General features: G+C 42.5%; 1 long non-coding RNA gene across 1 annotated transcript in view; it reads left to right on the top strand.

Moving 5' to 3' along the window:
* Positions 1-23,300, top strand: part of LOC307215991 — a 204,744-nt gene that overhangs the window by 171,031 nt on the left and 10,413 nt on the right. Inside the window, exons 3-4 of the long non-coding RNA XR_013838852.1 lie at positions 8,908-8,944; positions 10,752-10,899. This is a non-coding gene — a long non-coding RNA (uncharacterized lncRNA). The remainder of the gene's footprint in view (positions 1-8,907; positions 8,945-10,751; positions 10,900-23,300) is intronic.

Genomic DNA, 23,300 nt, shown 5'->3' with positions numbered 1-23,300 from the left:
TTATGTTTTCATTTTAAGGATCTAGGAGTCTTGGTTGACCACAAACTTGACATGAGCCAACAGTGTGACGCGGCAGCTAAAAAAGCCAATGCAATTCTGGGCTGCATCAATAGGAGTATAGCATCTAGATCAAGGGAAGTAATAGTGCCACTGTATTCTGCTCTGGTCAGACCTCACCTGGAGTCCTGTGTCCAGTTCTGGGCACCACAGTTCAAGAAGGACACTGACAAACTGGAACGTGTCCAGAGGAGGGCAACCAAAATGGTCAAAGGCCTGGAAACGATGCCTTATGAGGAACAGCTAAGCGAGCTGGGCATGTTTAGCCTGGAGAAGAGGAGGTTAAGGGGTGATATGATAGCCATGTTCAAATATATAAAAGGATGTCACATAGAGGAGGGAAAAAGGTTGTTTTCTGCTGCTCCAGAGAAGCGGACACGGAGCAATGGTTCCAAACTACAAGAAAAAAGATTCCACCTAAACATTAGGAAGAAATTCCTGACAGTAAGAGCTGTTCGACAGTGGAATTTGCTGCCAAGGAGTGTAGTGGAGTCTCCTTCTTTGGAGGTCTTTAAGCAGAGGCTTGACAACCATATGTCAGGAGTGCTCTGATGGTGTTTCCTGCTTGGCAGGGAGTTGGACTCGATGGCCCTTGTGGTCTCTTCCAACTCTATGATTCTATGATTCTATGATTCTATGAACCTATCTAACTCACACTTTCCGAAGCAATATGTGAATCAAAGCACAGCCCTGCTTCAGAATTCACACTTCTTCACATTTTGCAATGTCATTCTCCAGCTAAACAATGTGCACAAATGTGCCTATGCTGCAGTAAGATATGCATAAATTGTATGTCATTAGTGAAAATAACGTACACAAATGGTTACATTGGGGGAAATTGCTGTGGGAAAACATGTACATTAGGGAAAAATCACACTAAAATGTGAACTGAATTTAAGACTGGGAAAATGAGAAATGGGAAGAAACTGAAATTGACATACAGTGGTACCTCGTGTTAAGTACTTAATTCATTCTGGAGGTATGTTCTTAACCTGAAACTGTTCTTAACCTGAAGCACCACTTTAGCTAATGGGGCCTCCTGCTGCCGCCACACTGCCAGAGCATGATTTCTGTTCTCACCCTGAAGCAAAGTTCTTAACCTGAGGTACTATTTCTAGGTTAGCGGAGTCTGTAGCCTGAAGTGTATGTAACCTGAAGCATATGTAACCCGAGGTACCACTTTATTTGCCCATCCCTAAGTGTTAATTAGTTGGACATCACCCATTATTTATAAATTGTTGTCTATTAATATGCATCAGCTTATGTATACTATATGCAGAGTCTTTTTTCTATGTGATGCATCCCCCCCTTTTTGACAATGTATCAGATGTCCACATCAAAATCATATATCTTAACATTTTTTTCCTGCAAAGGTGTGACTGTAACTTCTTTATCTTTTTATATAAAAACCCCTCTCATTCTCTGAACAAGAAGCAGACCAGTGAAGAAAACGTCATCCCAATTATGAAGGCTGCATCAGCCTTCTCAAGGCAAAAAAGCAAATGAAAGCTGCAGGACAACACAGTCAGAATACAAAATGTAACACTACATATTTTTAAATCATCTTTTACTGATGGACGATTATTTCTTGTAAGCAAGCAGAACACTCCCTGCAGCATAATGTGCACAGCCAACTGAAAGAGAAAAAGCTGACAGGGAAATGCAGCACTTTTTACTAAAATTATCTCATGCTCTTTCTCTGTTTTTTGCCAGTTTCTTCTAAGTGATTCGTGAAGTAAAGTTGGGGGTTCATAAATCTAGGATAAAGAAGAAGTCAATAAATGACAGATTTGTTGTGAAGTGCTTGGTCAACTAACGCAAAGTACCATCAGTGTCCAATTTGCCTTTGAGATCAGCTTGGTACAATGTTGTTGTTTGGCTTCCTTCAGGCAGTTTTTTAAAACTCTGCATATTTAATTGAACCACATGGCTGTAGGTGGGACTTCAATGTGTGCATTGTATTGACATGAAAAGTGAACGCGTTCTTAACTTTATCACATGATAAATGCTTCTTAATACTAAGGTACTCACTATTTAATGAGGCAAGTTCTGCTACCCATCATGCATTCTAAGGACAACCAATTTAAGCCTTAAAAAATGGACGGGAAGAGTGTGAGATTGATTGGGCTCCAAATGTAGGTTCTGTTTTCAAAATGTTAGACTTCCAGAGAACTCAGTCCTTCATAACAGCATATGATGGATCAGCCCAAAAGCCCATCAAACCCAGTATCCCATTCGCACAGTGATCAGCCAGATACCCATGGAAAGCTCACAAAGAGAACCTGAGCTCCCCAAACTGTTTCAGGTTAATGAAGATGAGATTGAAATAGATATTGCCAGAATTGTACATTTTTCTTCCCCATCCCGACTTCATAGGATTCAGTTTGAAAATGAAGTCATGAGCAGGGTGAAGGTTAAGTATCCCACACCACTGCTCTGATTCAAATTCCCTCTTCCTAAAACTACATGCTGTGGGTTAAACCACAGAGCCTAGGACTTGCTGATCAGAAGGTCAGCGGTTCAAATCCCCACGACGGGGTGAGCTCCCATTGCTCGGTCTCTGCTCCTGCCAACCTAGCAGTTTGAAAGCACATCAAAGTGCAAGTAGATAAATAGGTACCGCTCCAGCGGGAAGGTAAACAGCATTTCCGTGTGCTGCTCTGGTTTGCCAGAAGTGGCTTAGTCATGCTGGCCACATCAGTGGCGTAGCGTGGGTTGTCAGCACCCGGGGCAAGGCAAGTAATTTGCGCCCCCTAACCCGTGGATTTGCGCCCTCTAACCCGTGGATTTGCGCCCCCTAACCCTAACCCCCAGATGTTGCGCCCGGTGCGGCCGGGCCCCCCTGCACCCCCCACGCTATGCCACTGGGCCACATGACCCGGAAGCTGTACGCTGGCTCCCTCAGCCAATAAAGCAAGATGAGCACCGCAAACCCAGAGTCAGTCATGACTGAACCTAATGGTCAGGGATCCTTTACCTAAAACTACATTTCTTTTCTTTTTTCCACAGCATTGGTGCTCTGTTACATTTATTTATTTATTATTACATACATACCCCCAAGGGTTCTCCGCCTCCCCGTTTTATTCTCACAACAATCCTGTTGGTAGGTTAGGTTAGGAGACAGTGTCTGATCCAAGGTCAGCCCCTGAGCTTCATTGCTGAGTGGGGATTTGAACTCTGGTCTCCCCAGTCCTAGTCCAACATTCTAACCACTATACTGAACTGACTCCCAATGAGTATCCATGGGATTTGCAGCTAAGGACCCCTTGCACACATTTGTACTTCCCCATTCACTGTTAGGATGAACTTGTTTTCACTCTCATGGCAAAAAGATAGCACATGGCAGAGTCAGCTTTCATCAGAAGGACTCACAAATAATAATTATTTCTACCCCACCCATCTGGTTGGGTTTTCCCATCCACTCTTGGCACCTTCCAACAAAAGTTTAAAAATACATTAAAACATCAGTCATTAAAAACTTCCCTAAACAGGGCTGCCTTCAGATGTCTTCTAAATATCAGATAGTTGTTTATTTCTTTGACATCTGATGGGAGGGCTTTCCACAGGGCGGGTGCCACTACCGAAAAGGCCCTCTGCAAGGTTCGCTGTAACTTCACTTCTCACAGTGAGGGAACCGCCAGAAGGCCCTCAGAGCTGGACCTCAGTGTCCAGTTTGAACGATGGGAGTGGAGAAGTTCCTTCAGGTATACTGGGCCGAGGCCGCTTAGGGCTTTAAAGGTCAGCACCAACACTTTGAATTGTGCTTGGAAACATACTGGGAGCCAATGTAGGTCTTTCAAGACCGGTGTTATGTGGTCTCGGTAGCCTCTCCCAGTTCTCAGTTTAGCTACTGCATTCTGGATTAGTGGTAGTTTCCGGGTCACCTTCAAAGGTAGCTCCACGTAGAGCATGTTGCAGTAGTCCAAGCGAGAGATAACTAGAGGATGCACCACTCTGGTGAGACAGTCCGTGGGCAGGTAGGGTCTCAGCCTGCATACCAGATGGAGCTGATTAACAGCTGGACTGGACATAGAATTGATGTGTGCCTTCATAGACAGCTGTGAGTCCAGAATGACTCCCAAGCTGCGCACCTGGTCCTTCAGGGAGTTACCCCATTCAGGACCAGGGAGTCCCCCACACCAGCCCGCCCCCTGTCCCCCCAAAACAGTACTTCTGTCTTGTCAGGATTCCACCTCAATCCGTTAGCCGCCATCCATCCCCAACCGCCAAAAGGCACTCACACAGGACCTTCACCGCCTTCACTGGTTCTGATTCTGGATTAACATTCTATGTTTTCCCCTTTTTCTATTTACATTTTATGATATCTTTTACTTTTCTTAACGGTGATTTTAATTTTATATAGAAAAAATGGATACACTGACATGAAATATAAAACATTCAGTTAAAACAACGCATAGCCAGAGAAATAGACAAATGTGGCCATGCTCTCTCAGATATATATTGGGGATTACACTTTTCAAGGCTGATGAAATATCTACAATGTAGTTGCTCAAATGAATAATGAATAATATGCTGAACAAAAGAAATACGAGAGAGACCAAAGCTTCGCTCTCCTCTATTTCTACAGGACATGAGAAAACCTGTTGCTTAGGCAACAGAGAAATTGCCACAAAATGTTGTGAAACTGAAATGGACTAATTAGGCTATAAAGCGATCCATTACTTGAGATTCCAATGTGGGTTTCAAATGCTATTTGACTATCATATTAAGAGAGGTCTTTTGTGAAGGGTGTATGGGCCAGCATGGCTCAGTTAATTGTCTGAGACACTGCTTTGACACGCTTGCTGCTAAGAGCTTATAAAGTGTTTATACCTAACGGTTGTGTTGAATCAGTTTAATTAACAATGAAATGCTACTTCTAAGACAAGTGTTTAGAAAGTGGAGTTCTCAGGGCATAAGCCAGATGCTGTGTTCAAGCAAATAAACTTGATGTTATGCATTTGGGCTTTCTGATAAGGAGAGAACAACCAAATACAGGCCTTGTGTGACTGCAGATTAGCATGGAAGAGTGTGACTTTCCATCTTATGATCAGGGATCTGAGATTGCTATGGGAATATGGCTAATTTTCTTCATGCAAGATATCTTGCTAAAAGCTTTTTTTAGCATGCAAATTTTATCTGCACTCCTTACCAATTGCTTGCAATAGTGCTTTTGTAAAACACACACACACACACACACACACACACACACACACTTCCAAAGAAGCACTTTAATTTTTGTGAAAGCTACCAGTTTGACAGCTATAAAAAGCAGTGGACTTTATTTAGGCTGAACTCATCACTGGAGCAATGCCAGGAGCACACAACAGAATATCGAGGCCACTGTACACAATATTCTAGTACAAGACAACCATTCACATGTAGCTGGATAGCTCAGTTGCTTAGAGCATGGTGCTGATAACGCCCGGGTTGCAGATTTGATCCCCATATGGGAGAGCTGCACATTCCTGCATTGAAGGTATGAGGAGAATCGAGATGATCCTCAGGGTCCTTTCCAGCTCCACAGTTCTATAATTCTATGACCTGCAGCTCAACTGTAATAAAATGTTGCAGTGTGGAGTATTCCTGATCACTATCCATCCAATCATGCATTCTATCACACTACTCTGTTCCATTCCATTTCCCCTTCATCTCAGTTTTCCATTATCCCACCAACCAATAGAAACTCTGTTCTCTCTGCATTCTGTGGCTACAAGGCATCCCCTGTCCTCATTGTGGTACCTCGGGTTAAGAACTTAATTCGTTCTGGAGGTCTGTTCTTAACCTAAAACTGTTCTTAACCTGAAGCACCACTTTAGCTAATGGGTCCTCCTGCTGCCGCCACTGCGTGATTTCTGTTTTCATCCTGAAGCAAAGTTCTTAACCTGAGGTAATATTTCTTGGTTAGTGGAGTCTGTAACCGGAAGCATATGTAACCTGAAGCGTACGTAACCCAAGGTACCACTGTATTTTGAGACTCATTCTTCAAGTTTATTCTAACTGTTTTGCATGTCTTGGGTTCCCCCTGAGCATGCTGTTGTGCATTTCCTTCTCAGCAGCTCCTCTTCGGCTGTAAAGCCAATGTAGATTGGCACTTGAATTGATAATTGGTATATTCAAGGGGGAGCCCTTCTGCCGGATATTCCATTCCATATGGCCATCACCGTATATTGGGATAGTGGATGCCATAGTTTACTATGTAAAGAAATGATAGGTGCTTCCTTTCTGTTCTCTTTCCCAGTACATCTATAGAAGCTTGGTACACTAGTCAAAGAGAAAATATCCTCAGCAAAACATTTGTACATACTTTGTGTCATTGAATCATATCTGGCATAGAGTTTTGGCAATGCCTAATGGTCCAGTCCATTATTTTTCTTGTAGTAGGCAGTTTTTATTAGGACGGGTAACTGTTGTGTGCCAAACCTCACAACAAAGTATCTGTGTATGCTTAAGCTGAAAATTGTCATAGACAATCCGCCAATGAACAGGATTTTTCAGCTTTTTCCAATGTTCTCAGGACCTGTGCTCAGAATGTAATTCGGCCTTTTAAGTTTTGTTATTTCAGCATATGATAAATTCCTCTCTGCTTTAAAAATTGATTCAGCTCATGAATAGCACATATCAGGGTGGTTTATATAAGGAAGCCTCGTGTGTGTGAAATGCATGGAAATCTTATTCATAATGAGTGGGTTTGTTTTGTTTTGGCATTCATGTACTAGTCCTTCAGTGTGAATTGTTTTCTTTTTTTCCTGATAGAGGGAATATTTCCAAAAATTATGCTGCCGTAGGATTGTTTTGCTAGTTGCTGTGTGGTGTGTTTTATTTACAGTGGTGCCCCACAAGACAAACGCCTCGCAAGACGGAAAAGCCGGTAGACGAAAGGGTTTTCCGTTTTGGAGGCGCTTCGCAAAATGAATTTCCATATAGGCTTGCTTCGCAAGACGAAATGTCTTGCGAGTTTTTCCGACTTTTTTTCCTCCCCCCTTTTTCTAAGCCGCTAAGCCGCTTATCAGCTGATCCGCTAAGCTGATAAGCCGCTAAAAGCCGCTAAAAGCCGCTAAGCCGCTAATAGCGCTAATCCTCTAAGCCTCAATGGGCTTGCTTCGCAAGACGAAAAAACCGCTAGACGAAGAGAATCACGGAACGGATTCTTTTCGTCTTGCGAGGCACCACTGTATTTATTTTGAACCACCTTTCTAAATCATTATTTTACTCAAGGTTGCAAATGAAAGAAACTCAAAAGCCAATTGCTAAAATACACTCAAAATCAACTGTTAATTAAAATAACCGAAGATTACAAAGAAAGCATTTTTCAAAAATAAAAATCACATTCCAAACCAATGCCTAGGAATATGGGGTATTTAAAATGCAATCAAACCAACAATTCATGTTTTGCTAGATAGGCACATGATAGGAGCCGAAGATCACAATGTTTTCTTCTAAACTTGCTAGAGAGAACTCTGTGAGAGACACTCCCACGGTGCCCTGATGGGGGCTGGGAGTGGGCATAGCTATATATTCTCCAACTTACCTGAGCACACCCTCTCCTCTTCTTTCCATCTCTTTCCACTCTGCCAACAATGTAACATCTGCATGTCTGACCACCATTTTAAGCTAAATTTACGTATGTCTTTGTAACGGAATTACCATTTTAAGCCTGCCTGAACAAAGCTGCTGTTATTGTTATTCTTCAACAAGTTTTCTGAGTGAGTAAAATGTTATTTTTACCTCTTACAAGACTATTTTTTGTGTGATTGTTACCAGTATTTTAAGGGTGGGGGGAGATACCGGGAAATCCAGTCTGCCTTAAAGCATTCTGAATTACTTAAAACTAAAAGGCTAAAAGCAGCCTTTGTTTGTGAATTTCTCCCCCATCCATAGTGTCTGATATTTCTGTTTTATTCAAGGTAGCTTGTTAATTTTAAACCATATTAGAGGGGGGAAAATCAAACAAAATTAAAAGAGGCGATCATGGCGGATAAAACACAGTCCTCAGATGGAGTTTTGCCTTCCTGGCAAGACAATAAATGAAACTTTTTCAGTGGTCAGAAGAAGATGAGCAGAGAGGACTTTGACCCATTCTGTTTCCTCATAGAAAATATTGATAGACATTCTATGGCAGCATAATTCTGAATGTCATGTTTATATTCAGAAGTATTAAATATTGCTTGTGCTATATTGGTTGAAGCTGCAGCTTAATCCTGGCAAATGGGGAAGAAGTGTTGTGCTCTGTTTCACTCTTCTAACCTTACTAATGGATAGTAACTCCTTTCTTCCATTCTTCCATTCATCTTACTAACATAACAAGAGGAAAACCTCATACATCCTTTATATCATAGATTATATATTGATTACATGCTTAATGAAAAGAATGCAGGGTTTGTTTATTTTTTTAAAAAAAATTCTAATACTCATGTTAATTATCATGTTTCACATTTTCTAGGCAACTATTGCAATAATTCTGAAACACATGTTATAAGAAAAGCCATGAATTAACATATTATTTTACTTGTTCAAATCAACAAGATGCAACAAGTTATCATTCCCAGTGACTAGTTAGGGCAACCCAAAAGAAAGTGGTTGTACAGGATGTGGTCAGGATAATGAGAATGTATATCTGTGGCTGAGGCTCTCCAGCTTTCTGTCAGCATTGCTTAAGATGAACGTGTGAGCCATTTGATTTCTTCTAAAAATAGAAAGTGAAGGAGAACCAATTTATATTCCTTTCTGTCATGCAAGGGAAAACAAATTGGAAAGCTTTATAGAAATCCAGTCTTTGCTGGGAAGGTTTGACAGTTAATAGTAACAGATGTGTATAATGAATTTCTTGCCATTTTTGTGTCAACACAGAGAAGTCCACAGGCCGCCCAACCACCAGGCTCACCAGGTAGTAAAATATTTGTATGTGGTTCACATCTTGCTTTTAGATATGAATTTAGTAACACCCATACTGTACCACACTGATGGTATGTATAGCTCACTTCTTTGTACCCAGATTCAGGTAGGTAGCTGTGCTGGTCTGACGCAGTATATATATATAATAATAATAATAATAAATTTTATTTATATCCCGCCCTCCCCAGCCGAAGCTGGGCTCAGGGCGGCTAACAACAATAAAACAGTATGACATTATAAAACATTATAAAAATGAATTAAAATCAAAATTGATGGCAACCATAAACTAAAGCTTTGTAAAGATTGCCAGAGGAGGGGGTCCGGCTGCGCCCTGACCAAATGCCAGGTGGAACAGCTCTGTCTTGCAGGCCCTGCGGAAAGATGTCAAGTCCTGCAGGGCCCTTGTCTCTTGGTCCAATAGCACCTTAGAGACCAACTAAGTTTGTTATTGGTATAAGCTTCGTACCAAAAAAGAGATGTTAATAATTCACTCCCCCCCCCAAGATAGATTTGATCAAGAAAACCAGTTTCTGACCCAGAAGGAGACAGACACTTCTCCCATCTAGGCTATAGCTGCCCCAGATGAGGAAGCTGGGCTTCTACCTTCAGATTGGTAATTAAAATTTCACTTGCACCCAATGCAATGCCAAAATCTGATGCCCCCACCTCTTCCTTCAATGTCATAGTTGTGGCGCTTGCTGCTGCACCCCTGAAGCTTCCTGCTACCAAACCAGTTGTGTTCCCCCAGATCTGCCTTTGTCAACCTCCCATCTCCCCAGGTTGAGCACCAGCCAACCACTGGGGTGGAGGTAGCAGAGTCAGAAGGGCAGGGCAGAACCTGGTCATCTAAAACCTGGTGGTGCTCCTATCACTGGGAAGAAACACATCATCCCCACTGCTGTGGGTGTTTGCACACTCAATAGGCTCACGAGTAATCTCAACCTGCCCCATCCTTAAAAGATTGGCACATGGGGGTGTCAACCCATTGATAATTCCACTGCGTCCCTGCAGTTCTAAACTCCTTGCCCTGATCATGGACTTCTTAAACTTGGACAGCTTCTTCTAGTCTGTCTAGCCTTGCCTTACCTGTCACCTAGCCTGAGAGTAGCTGCTGCTGTGACTCACTACCCTTTTATTTTTTATTTTTTTGCGAAGGGGGGAGGAAGTGGCATTTGAAGGGCTCTCTACAGTTAAATGCTATAAGTTCCTCAACCTGAACTTCCCTCCTCCTCTACTTTACTAGATACACCTTCCACCCTTCAGGAGGACAAGACAGGCAAAGACTGAGGGCTTGTTCAGACTTCTGCTTGTCACGCAAATTTCCCCTGTGGAAACCCAATCTTTACCACTGAATCGGAGCAAATGTCAATGGGGTTTCCCATGGGCTGGTGCTTGCTCCAATTCTGCCATAAAGAGAATCGCTGTGGGCTGATGCTTGTTCCGATTCTGACCACTTTGAGGGGAAAGTGGTGGGGCAAACAGAAAACCGCTCAGACCCATGCATTCTTGGCATGGGAGTAACAGAAGTGTGTCTGAACCCTTAGAATGGGCTGAGATGGTACTGAAGCTGTATCCCAGCATAAATAGAAGATTGGAAGCTGCCATATTGATCTATCTAGATCAGCATAGTTTAGACTGGCAACAACTCTCCAAAGTTTCAAACACGAGCCTTTTCCAGCCCTAACTGGGAATGCCAGGGGTTGAGTTTGGGACTACTTGCTTTAAACTCATGTTCTCTACCACTGAGCTATCGCTCTTCCACTTTTGTTTTTCTTGACAACCATTCTCTTTTTAAATAGACATGCAAAGAGTACAACTTCCACAGCTGCTCAGCCGACATTATACTCTGGTGAATGCATGGGCACAAAAGAGTATCTGAGAAGATTTAAAAGAAGAGCTTAACATTTGGCTTACATTTACTGACAGTCTCTGACAATGGCTTACACGGTAAGGTACATCTTTATCAGTTGATTATATTTTACAACATGATAGGAAATGTTCACAAACCTCATCAAATGCTCACAACCTGTGCTCTCTTATCTACATTAATACACTTCCATACCACTGGAATGTGCCAGGACAGCTCTTTTAGGGGACCTGGGTTATGCCTATGTACTAGATAATTGATTATTGCTTCTTTGAGCTAGATAAATTATGGAAGTGGAAGGAGATAGGAATTGCAAGTAGCTGGTATTCCCCATGCGATGAGACGGCTACATAGAGTGCAATTTAAAAAGCTTTTAAGTGATGCCTTTATCTGTATTGGCATTGCTGTTTACGGTCCCCAAAGGTGTCTATATAACTTCCCTTCTGATCTAGCCATATTTCTCCACAGCATTATTTAAATCCTTGCAAAGTGCAGTCTCACTCTGTAATGTAGAAATCTGCCAAGAACAGACAGAGAAATGATTTTTGAAAGTTTCTTAAATGATGCAGTTTTGAAATCGGGAGAAAACTCACTGTCATCTAAGGGCAGACATAGTTGCATCAGCACATATCACCATCCTAATGATATGCGAATGCCTGCAACTTCACATCGCTTAGGGTTTCCATATTTCAAAAAAGTAAAAACCAGGACACCCCAAAAGTTGAACTTTTTTTAGGAAGACTCCAAAAATTGTTGAACTTGTTTTTTTAGGAAACCCCCCCAAATTTTTTTAGACAAACTGGAAGGTTGTTGAGCTTTATTTTTACAAAAAGGCCCCCAAAATGCAATTTTTTGATTGACTTGCCTAAGATCCAGGACAAAGTGCCACATTTCGGAAATTTCCCCGGGACGTCAATTCCGACTTTGAAATCCTGGTAATGACATATGGCAGCCCTAACATTGCTGCTTCCTATGTTTATGCGGCCTTTAGTAAGTCATTAGCTAAGAACATAGCATTTGCCATACTGGATCAAACGAAAGATCCATGTGGCCTCCTCATCAGATTCTAAAAGTGGGCAGCCAAATTGTATGTCCACAGAGAAGCAAATAAACAGACCATTCTTATATAGTCCATCTATGAACCCAGAAGGTCATTCCTAGCTGTTTTATGGGTTATTCATTGATCATCTAGAGTCACCTGTGTGCTACTGTGATGTGATCATGTGCAACTAAGTGCTGAATAGTGCTCTCCCTGCAGAGCACACTGCACCCAGAACAACTATTTTCTATGTCATTGGTCTTCAGCTGGTGGGTTAAGACCAGGCATAGGCAACCTTCGGCCCTCCAGATGTTTTGGACTACAATTCCCATCATCCCTGACCACTGGTCCTGTTAGTTAGGGATCATGGGAGTTGTAGGCCAAAATATCTGGAGGGCTGAAGGTTGCCTATGCCTGGTTAAGACCCTCTGCCATGTCATGATTTGATCTAATGTGGGTTGCAACAGCAGCAGCACCAACATGCAAATGTAGGGTAAAAAGAAATGGCTCCCCAAATGAAAGTGGGTCTAGGTTGAATGATTAATGTTCTCAATGGCCCGTTGACTTCTGCAAAAGTAGCTCAGAATCAATGGCTTGGAAATCATCACCATTGGTTATTTGTGACAGGAACAGTGCTCTCAATTATCGTATTTCACCCACAAACCATTTTCACATAATGTTCTGATTATTTATTACAGTGTATAACTCTCAAATGACAAAGTCAGTCAATTAAAAATTCTGAAAGTGGGATTTGAACATTAGAGAGAAGAGGGGAGAGATCAGTCAGACTGTTCAAACTGCAGGCCTGATTAGAGTATGTTTTTTCTGTTTCCCAGGTAATCACAGCAATAATCCTGGGCTTCTTGTTTTATCTAGCAATCACAGGAAGTTCCAGCCATCATTCATAATAACAGTAACATTTGTCAATTTAATCTCAACTGTGTAAACAAAGAGGCTGAAAGCAATTTCTTCTGTGGCCTCTTTTGGGTAGGCTGCAGATTGATTACTACTCGGCAACATGTAGTTTAGATGTATTTAATGTAATTATTTAGCAAGGAAATGGTTGTACATTTTAAAACTTTTTCAAGGTAGTGATTGCCACTTCATTTCCTCACTTGTTTTCATGTACACAGAAATGCAAGCAATTGGGCAGGTTTTCAGCAACTGGGACCGCATGTTTTCTGCTCTTGCAGTCAAAGAGAGAGGGAGTCTTCACACACACAGGAAGAATATTCTTCATTTAAGTATTTCAAATGGCAAATTATCCTCCTCACCTCTGTTGCCTTGGCAATGTTCCTGCATGACGTTAACCTAATACATCTCTCTCTCTCTCTCTCTCTCTCTCTCTCTCTCTCTCTGTGTGTGTGTGTGTGTTACTTACGTTCTGCCTTTTTGTCCCATTACTGTGATGTCCAAGGCAGCTCAAACAATGGGAAAAAACCAAAACACCTAGGATATAATTTTTTTAAAGCACCTGAACTCAGCTCACCCTCGGTGGGTAGTGTTGTAGCCAGCCCCCAGACCCACAAGTGATCTGACAAATGGCAGGTTGGATTGCCCAGCTGCCGGCTATTGGCTAATGCCGGCAGCCATTGGATGGGCGTTTGCCTAGCAGCAGGCCCAACCAGCTGATAGGGATGCTTGGGTCCGCCCCCAGGGGTCATTAAATTGTGGCTTGCCCTGCAGTCTTTCCTGTATTAACAGATAAAACAGACAAAACACATGTTTAAAACTAGGGCATAAGAAACTTAACACAGACTTTACTGGGCATTTAAATGCCATCACAGAGTAGGCCAGAAATATCTTAGAGGGCAGGGAGTTCCATAACTTGATAGAAGACCCACTCTTACTCTTATGTACTGACCCAGTCACCTCTCTGCTAATGATGAAATGTTGTGTAGGGCCTTCCCTGATGCCCTGTGTGGATTAGCATGATCATGTAGAAGAAGATGGTACTTTAACTATACAGCCTCCCCAAGATTCTAAGTGCTCCATTTCCCACTAGATGAAGTTTGTGAACACTTCTTGCTCTTGCTCACAACCATCACTTGACCCCCCAGGAGCAAAGCTGGATCCAGGAGCCTACCAAAAATGCAGACCTGATTCTTTAAGGGAAATGCGCTTCTATTCCAAACAGGCTGTATCCCTAGTCACATGCCATCAGTCATACCACAAGAGTATTTCTTTTTTTAACAAGAGTAAGTGTCCATTGATAACCCACACCCAGTCCATCACAGGTCTCGGGGACCGAATTAATACCTTCCTGGGGTGTAATGAAAAGAAGAGATAGAGTTGTCATCGAGCTGTTTGCCAGAAAAAACCTGAACCTTACTGGGGGGAAACTAGGAAAGGAATCAATCTTAAAGACAGAACAGCTTTTACCAGGTGTTGTAACTAATTGCCTGGAATAATGATATACTCCCTAGCAAGAAAGTTATAGTAGAATGGCTCAAATTAAAAGCAAGTAATGATGACAAAGGGAACTTAGTTACAACGACTTCAAGGAATTTCCAGGAGTTTCCTACTTGTAAACCTATCCAGAAAGTTGATAAATGGATTCTTTTGAACTTGATTGGTCAGTTGCCAGGAGTTGAAAAATGTATTGAGTTCTACTTCTTCTTTCCAATGTAAAGTGTATAAAAAGAGAATGTTAGTTTCATTGCATACCCAGGTACATGGTGCCTGCTGCTCAGTGCAGAGTCCTAGCATGGAATAAGACACAGGACATTGGTGTTGAGTTGAAATATGCCACAACCTTTATTGATTACAGATGGAAGAAGGCTGTGGCCAAGCATTTTGTATATAACCAGTATCAAGCACCCTGACTGTTGGTTGATAAGTAGGTGTCGATCAACCCTGACTAGGAGTGTCCCCTTGACTTGTATCAGGTGCTACAAACCCACCAAGGCTGCCACTGGGAAGAGTGCAGTGGCCCCTTGGCCCCTGTGTGGGCTCCTGAACAGAGACAGTCCTTCCTAGAGTCCTTTACCAGGGTACCCGATCAGCTAAGGATACAACCCTGTGCCTTAATCCCCAAAGTTGTGACGTTTGATATGAGGTAGGCAGAAACCTGCAGACCAGTCAATTTGTCTGCAGGAAAAAAATCATTCCTGGCCCCAAATATGGCAACTGAGTATACAGTGGTACCTCTGGTTATGCATTTAATTCATTTCAGGGTGCCGTGCGCACCCCAAAAAATCAGCAGCTAGAGGCACTGCTTCTGCGCACACGCATGGCGCGCAGAGAGCTTCTGCGCATGCGCCAGCTGTGAAACCTGGAAGTATACACTTTCAGGTTTGCCACGGCCGTAACCTGGATTTTGTAACCTGGAGGTTATGCAACACAAGGTACCACTGTACTATAGTAAGATCTACACCAGGCATCCCCAAGCTTCGGCCCTCCAGATGTTTTGGACTACAATTCCCACCATCCTTGACCACTGGTCCTGTTAGCTAGGGACCATGGGAGTTGTAGGCCAAAACATCTGGAGGGCCGCAGGTTGGGGATGCCTGGTCTACACTGTCTACACTGTCCTGCCCACTCAACCTCAGGCAGGATGGCTGGATGCAAAGGAGGGGTGGGAGGACCAGCTGGGAAAACCCCAAGGGAACCTCCAAGGGAAGAAGGTTCAGAGCCAATAGATTGGTGGGATGACAATGAATGGTCAGAGGAAAGAGACGAGGCAGACTGAGAGGAGAAGGTGCCAGAAGCTGAAGAAGCAACAGGGTTTTGTGGGCAGGAAGAGCCTGTGTCCAGAATCAGAGGCAGAAGAGGAAGCTGGGGAGGAGAGGTGACAAGAGGCAGAGCCTCTTCCTGGCCCCAAATATGGCAAAAGTGTAAAAACAATGGGCTGTACGTGTCACATAAAAGAAAGGAGTGGGGAGGGAGAACATGCACAAATAGATGTCATCTTCAGTCAGGGAAATCTTTCCACTGTGAGCAGCCCCCTGTCTGAAAAGGGTGAACTCTCAAGGTGTGGACTGAGCTGACAGACAGCTGGCATGAGCCGCGCCATCTAAGGCACCAAGCTGAGAAACAGTAGATAGAGAAGCAGTAAGTGGACAGAAACCCCATGCACACACGCATGCACAAACGCACATGCACACACACCACATTCTCTTGTAGGACATCACTTGTTTAATTCAAAAAGGCATTCTCAGTACAGCTGCCTTTTCTATAACCTGATGTGTAAGAAGCCCAAGCAGTCAGTAAGCCTCTAACAGAGATAATCTGCTCTTTGACATCCCAGTTGCTACCCTAAATGCATTTACTCATGATTATGTTCCATAGATTTCAGTGGGATTTATTCATTCATAAATGCAGGGCCTGAATCCTTTTAAAAATTAAAGGCAGACTGGTACCCAATTGATGTATTCTGCAGTGGTTTGGGAGAAACAGTAATGAAGCGCTAGGGAAATGTTTGAATGCATATTATTTGTTTCTACAGTTGTAAGATTCAGTGGGAATAAATGGGAGAGTCTCTGTTAATATAAATAAAAGAGTTTCTTCTATGTCATGACACATGATGATGCATAAATTGATTTTAGCAGCAGCATCATATAGTTGGGACACATATTAACAATTTTTTGTGAGGGCAGGATGCCATTTTTGTGAGGGCAGGATTTTCCAGGTTGCTTTTCTTTATATGCTATTCCCATGTTAGTACACTTGTTAATACACAACAGATTGACCAGAATTTCAAATATTGCTGTTGAATTATCACCATTCTCCATTCAAATTCCTAACTGGCTGAATGTTGCAGTAAGAGGTACTGTCAACTTTCTGTGCTTCTGTCCCACGAATGGGATGATTAGTGAGGATAATGCCTTCTCTGAGTTGTAAAATTGTTAAAACACAGCAAAACAAAGGAAACGGATTGGGACTTACTGATTCTACCACACTAAAAGAGACCACAACGCCACCCTTCAAATTACGGACCAAAAGCCAGGGTAAAAAGAAGAGTCATAACCTGGTGCCTAAAATAATAATAATAATAATAATAATAATAATAATAATAATAAACCTTTATTGTCACTACACCACCTGTGTGCAGTGAAATTAAATGACCCCCCCCCCACATACACTCAGTCTTGTTCGCACTCTGTGTGCTTGTTGGAAGTCAATTTCACCACTATTTTTTTTCCATTCAGCAGCTCACAGATAAAAACTGTTCTTTAACCTGTTGGTGCGGCTGACTATAGTTCTGTATCTCCTGCCCGAAGGTAGGGGATTAAAGAGGTGCTGGCTGGGGTGTGAGTCGTCCCTGAGAATTTTCCTCGCTCTCCTGAGGCAGTGGTCTCCTGCGATGTCATCTAGCAAACTCAGGGGACAGCCCATGATGTCATGTGCTGTATTCACCACCCTCTGTAGGGACTTCCTGTCCGTGGCTGTCAATCCAGCATACCACACTGTAATGCAGTATGGAAGGACACTTTCTATTGTGGACCAGTAGAAAGAGAAGATCAATTTTTGTTTGACATTGTTCTCACGCAAGACCCTAAGGAAATTGAGTCTTTGTTGGGCCTTTCTAACCACCTGGGTTGTATTGATTTTCCAAGTGAGGTCTTCACTAAGGTAAACTCCCAGGAATTTGAAGGAAGAGACTCTCTCCACACAGCCCTCCCTGATATACAACAGGGCTAGTTCCCCTCTCTTCCTCCGAAAGTCCAATACCATCCCCTTTGTCTTACTGATATTTAGGTGCAAGTTGTTCTCTAGGCACCATGTCGAGACTTTTTGAACCTCCTCCCTATACGCTGATTCATCTCCACCAAATAGATAAAGACAGCACCAAGCATGCCTCCCTAGTGAGAAGATTCTAGAAGTGGTGCCCACCGCTGAAAAGACCTGGCAGAGAAGATGGCTGCCCAAATGGCTCCCACACTGTGACCAGGGCTGGCCCACCAATGAAGTGAACTGAAGTACCTGTCTCAGGCAGCAGAATTGCAAGAGGCGGTGCCCCACCTGCCTGTTAAGTATAGTTTCATTGGAAAATAACTCTGTATGTAGACTGCTGAAGACACAGCAATGTAAAATTGAATTGAATCTAGGCAAGAGCAGCAGAGTGCCTAACAATCAAACAATTAACTGAGACTGTATCTCTGCTACTCTGACATGAGCTGTTTAACTCAGGTCACATGAAAGAGATGGAATTTCAGCCCTATGCATATGTTAATTTGTGGATATCCCTTTTTTGTGAGTTAGTCTTTGTTGTCTCAAGCCACCTGAAGAGTGTGGGGTGCTAATGACTCTCTCCAGGAGTAAGCAACCTCCAGGCTAACGCAGTCCGTTTGCAGGAGAGGCAATGCTATGTTCTCAGCTCTGCTTAGAAGAAATTAACATTTCTAAGATGCCCAGCCGATGCTAGGATCAGCACATGATTTTATGCAACTATCTGGATGTAACATGATTGTTGTAAGCCTGTTTTGGAGCAAGTTCTGTTAGTAAAGCTTTTGAACTATATTTTTGGACTGGACAGGTTTTTTTTAGGAAGAGTCCATTTGTATGCATCCTCTTGCTTCCAAATGCACAATATTAATAACCACAGTACAGCCCCACTGCTTCTGCTTCTGCCAGATCAATACCCCCCCCGCCTGATTTCACCATTTAGAGGCAGTCATACTTTTATACTGCATCACGGTGTGGTACGCTGGTTTGACATCAACTGATAAGAAGTGGCTACAGAGGGTGGTGAATACAGCACAAGATATTATGGGCTGTCCCGTGAATCCGCTGGATGACATCGTGGAAGAACGTTGGCTCAGGAGAGTGAGCAAAATTCTTAGGGATGATTCACACACTGGCCGGCACTTTCTTGATCGCCTGCCCTCGAGCAGAAGATATAGAAGCATGATTAGTTGCACCAATAGGGTAAAGAACAGCTTCTATCCGTGGGCTGTTATGCTGCTGAATGAAAAGATAACAACAGGGCAGCTGACTTTCGGTTTTGGTGGGTGTGCATCAGTAAACGAGAGGAATTAAGACTAAGAGAGCTGAGTGGGGGGTGCTCGTGTAATCTCACTGTATACAAGTTGTAAAAGTGACAATAAAGTATTTCAATCAATTCAATTCCAGTGTGTGGCATTGCCACTTGTCTTCCCCACCCTGGGGCAGAGAAGGTGAGTGGCAACACTTGTGGAGCGCTCCAGCCCTTGCCAAGTTCAGCAACAGGGGGGCTTTCCAGCAGCAGCCACGGTGGTAGTGGAACATGGCATGGCAGTGGGTAACACATTCCTGTTTTGCCTCAGATGGCAAAACAGAACAGGCTTTCCTTGACTGTGACTATATGTCTGTGGATAGGAACTGCCATTTTAAAATATTACTGCAAAGCTTAGATGTTAGCTGCATGCTCTATATAACAAACAAACAACACTCTTGTGTGGTGAGAAAATGATGTTCTGCCTTGCAGCACTGTTCTGAAGAGAATGAAAAAATATTAGGCAGAGGTCACCAAGTAACAGCCACAAAATTAACTGAGATGTTAGAAACAGGGCCTGTGAATGGATCAGACTTAACGAGCAAGAGCACATCATTTCCACAGAGAGAAGGTTGAGATGTGATTAGACCCATCTGTAGATAGATTTGCACATGAAAATGTCACCCGATAAGAGCTGGCTCTTTAATTTTATTGACTAATGTATAATAAAATCCAAAGGCTGAATATGATAACTGGAATAATTCCAGTCTGAATGGATGGTGCTTCACACTCAAGGTCTTTTAAAATGCAACCCTATGAATTGCTACTCAGAAGTAAATCCCAAGTAAACTGCAAACAAATAAACTAAGTTCAATGAAGCTTACTCCCAAGTATGTGGGTGTAGGTTTACAGCCTGAAAAGTGTGCAGTTAGAGAAATAATTGAAGGCTGCTTCACACAAGATTAAATTTCTTACAAAGAAGCCACTTTCATTGTTCAGATTTGCATAACTCCTTCAATTTGAGTTAATTCCATGTGAAATTCATCTTGCATGCAGAAACTCATAGAGACTGTGGAAGAAAATATTATTTTCCCTTGATGATTGCAGCAGTGGGATGGACCCAGAGAGGAAGGGGCATGTGAGAGACATTAAATTAAACCTGGAATACTCCCCCTTATAAAACTCATTCTTCAATGAGGTCAGCATTGAAGGCATAAATATCTGAATGTGGATTGGCTGATGCTTGGAGAATATTACATTGTAGAGAGTGTGTTTATATATTTTTCCATTAGTACATCAAAATTGTTTTTGATCAGATTATGTGTGGCTTTAATCTATTTTATTACTGTCCGTTACAACACGTCAAATTGAGACAATTGCTCTTTCAGATCATGCACCAGTCTCTCTTGCTATGCAGCTGTCTAATGAGGTGGAAGCCTTTGGCTTATGGTAATTAATTTTCTTTACACTTTTGAATGTTGAAAACTTATAACACAACTTTGGGGATATTTTTAAAACAAGGAGGACACATCTTGGGCAACTGAAATGGAAGCATACAAGGCTTACATACAAGGTAGGATTATAGCATATGTTTTTCATAAGAATGTTGCAGGAGGAAAATTTGGAGAAAACATTAAAGTCAGTCTGCGGCATCCATTTCCTTGGAGCTCTACACTGAATGTTGCAAGGTGCTAAATATGAACTGAATAATCTACATTCTATTTGAGCGGAATCTGCATTGGCATGTGTGCCTCAGAGCAATGGGAAAGTGGAGCGAGACTGTGTAAAAAAGAACTCAGAATTTTAATCCGCTGATTAATAGTGAGCACAGTATGGTATATAGAACCCGAAAGAAATACATTTAGAGTTTCAAAGTACTATTCTAAATTATACAGGAAAGGTAAGAATCCCAGGGGTTGAGAATTTATTCCCTCGCCCCACCTCACAGTTGGTTCTCCTACAGCGAGATATGCAACAGAAGGAAATTCTCACAACGCCATTAGAGGTAGAAAAAAATAGGATGCTATTGATAATACAAAGGCTGGGAAAGCTCCAGGAGTTTTCCTGCTGAATTGAATCAAGCTTATTTTGATTGATTGGTCCCTATACTTCCCGGGGCTTATAAAGAGACTTTGGAATTATGACCCTTGTTAAGTTCAATGTATGGTACTCATGTTTCTGCTATCCTTAAGCCTGGTAAAGACCATGTTAAGTGTTTAAAGAAATGCCAATTTCTTTGGCATTAAAATACTGGCAGCATTCTTTGCCAGTCGTCTGGGCAGTAATAGCAACAATGGTCTACCCGGATGTCATTGATCAATAGATGACAACTGTTATTTATGAGGCAACTGGTATTTCTGAGGCAATGGTAACTGGTATTTCTGAGGTGAAGTTCTCATCTAATTCCCACTCATGGCTGGATCTACACTGATTTGGAAAACACTATTAGAAAAAGCTATAAAAAAATTAGTTCCCAATGCAATTTCCCTTTGGAGTCAGATCGGGAGGTGTAGTGGTTAAGAGCGGTGGACTCGTAATCTGGTGAACCGGGTTTGCTTCCCCAATCCTCCACATGCAGCTGCTGGGTGACCTTGGGCTAGTCACACTTCTCTGAAGTCTCTCAGCCTCTCTCACCTCACAGAGTGTTTCTTGTGGGGGAAGAAGGGAAAGGAGATTGTTAGCCGCTTTGAGACTCCTTAAGGGGAGTGAAAGGCGAGATATCAAGTCCAGACTCCTCCTCCTCCTCCTCCTCCTCCTCCTCCTCCTCTTCTTCTCTACAGTGCCCTCTGATGTGACATTTTTATAACTCATTTAAAATGTTATAGCTCATGAGTGCAGATTAGTCCCATATCATTTAGGTTTTGGATCAACATGAATGGTATCCCGCCACCTCTCATCCCTTACCCCCATACCAAGACCTTAACATATCCTAGTCATCTAGGTTTTAATCCTTGCAGGGTGGGAGGCAGCAGCTATGGGGGTTGGGTTTGGGGGGTTGGGGTTGGGGAGAATAGCCAAGACCACAGAATCACACAGAATCTTAAGAAGTCCCTGGTTCAACTCAAGATGCCATATTAATGGCACAGTCCAACTTGAAAATGTAAGAACCTTCCATGGATCACCTTCATTTACCTTGTAATTTGGGATTCACACTTAGCAATGTACAACCCCAAGCATTTTGTACTATTTTTGAAAGCGTCCAAAGCCCCAATATCTGCCTTCTGTAGATAACCGATATTCATTTCATTGGCTTTCAGGCTACAGTATCCCAGAAGGATGTTAGACCTTGGTTGTTCTTGTACAAGCTAGACTCCTTGAGCTTATCTTCATTCCTCTCACCAAGGCAGAGAATACAGTTGGGCTTAGATATTCATTTTCAAGCTATTTGTAAATCCATCTGTCATGTTGATTGAGTCACTGAATTATTTGTAACATTCTTGTGGGAAAATAGATTCCCCCCCCCCCAAGGCTTGATTACTTTGATATCAATATTAGCCCCAAGTAGAGATATACAGAAGAGTGGGGTTTATAATGCAGTTGTTTGCTTTGAGGAGAATTCCACACACGCTGCTGGCAGAGGACTTATAGTGCATGGGAAATAGACCAAGAATGAAAACAAGAACAAGATTATGAGGTTTAGAAAAGCAATCCACAGCTGCACAAAGATAAGTTAGAGGTGGAAGACGCCAGCTACGGCTGTACCATGTCGATTCTCAAAAACATGGTGAGCTTGTCGTTGAAAGATTAAGCAGGCTTGAAGCATTTGAAGTTCTGCAAACAGCCACACTGAAATTTTTTTAAAAAGAAAAACAACACAGACAGTAAGGGGCTCCTCAGTGCCTCTGAGTATAAGGTCCAGCCAAGGGCAACAACTTGTAAATATTGCTGTTTCTAGTGAGGGCTCTTGTGAGTTCTGAAGGCTGCATTCTTTAACTGGAGGCTGAGTGGGTTTTGCTTTTCATGCAGCTCACGGATTCCTACATATACCGTACTTATGCCTCAAAACAAGTAAAGAAATTGAATCGTGTCTGAGGAGCTGAGCCTAGCACATTGATAAGCACAATAATCAACAGTGCTTTCTACCACTTCAGGGGGAAAGGGGGATGCAAAGGATCGAAAGAAAAAATATTAAATAAATATGTGGAATTGCATTATGCTGAATCCAGTTTTCAAGGTAGCAAGTCACTGATAATCAAACAAGCAGAGCAAAAAAGATGGGAGGGACCTGCTAAAAAGAAACGGAATTTTGTTCAGGTGGGAATTCCCACAAGGCCTCTCGTTTACATTTAAAGGAAAGAAAATTAAGATAAGATCAGAGGAAGATAAAGAGAGTTTTCTGAGAAATTTTGGAGAAGAATTACAAAGAGAGGCCAGAACAAAAGACTCGGAAATACTAGGACTGGGTCCACCTGACTTAGGAAGAACTCCCTTGGGACTGGACCAACGGAAAGAGATACCGCCGACAAACCAAGAGCAACTTCTAGGAGCAACTGGTGGAACATCAGAATAACAACAACATGTCTCTG

This window comes from Podarcis cretensis (assembly GCF_951804945.1).
Source record: "Podarcis cretensis genome assembly, chromosome: 1".
NCBI lineage: Eukaryota > Metazoa > Chordata > Lepidosauria > Squamata > Lacertidae > Podarcis > Podarcis cretensis.
This window is presented reverse-complemented; position numbering and strand designations above follow the sequence as displayed.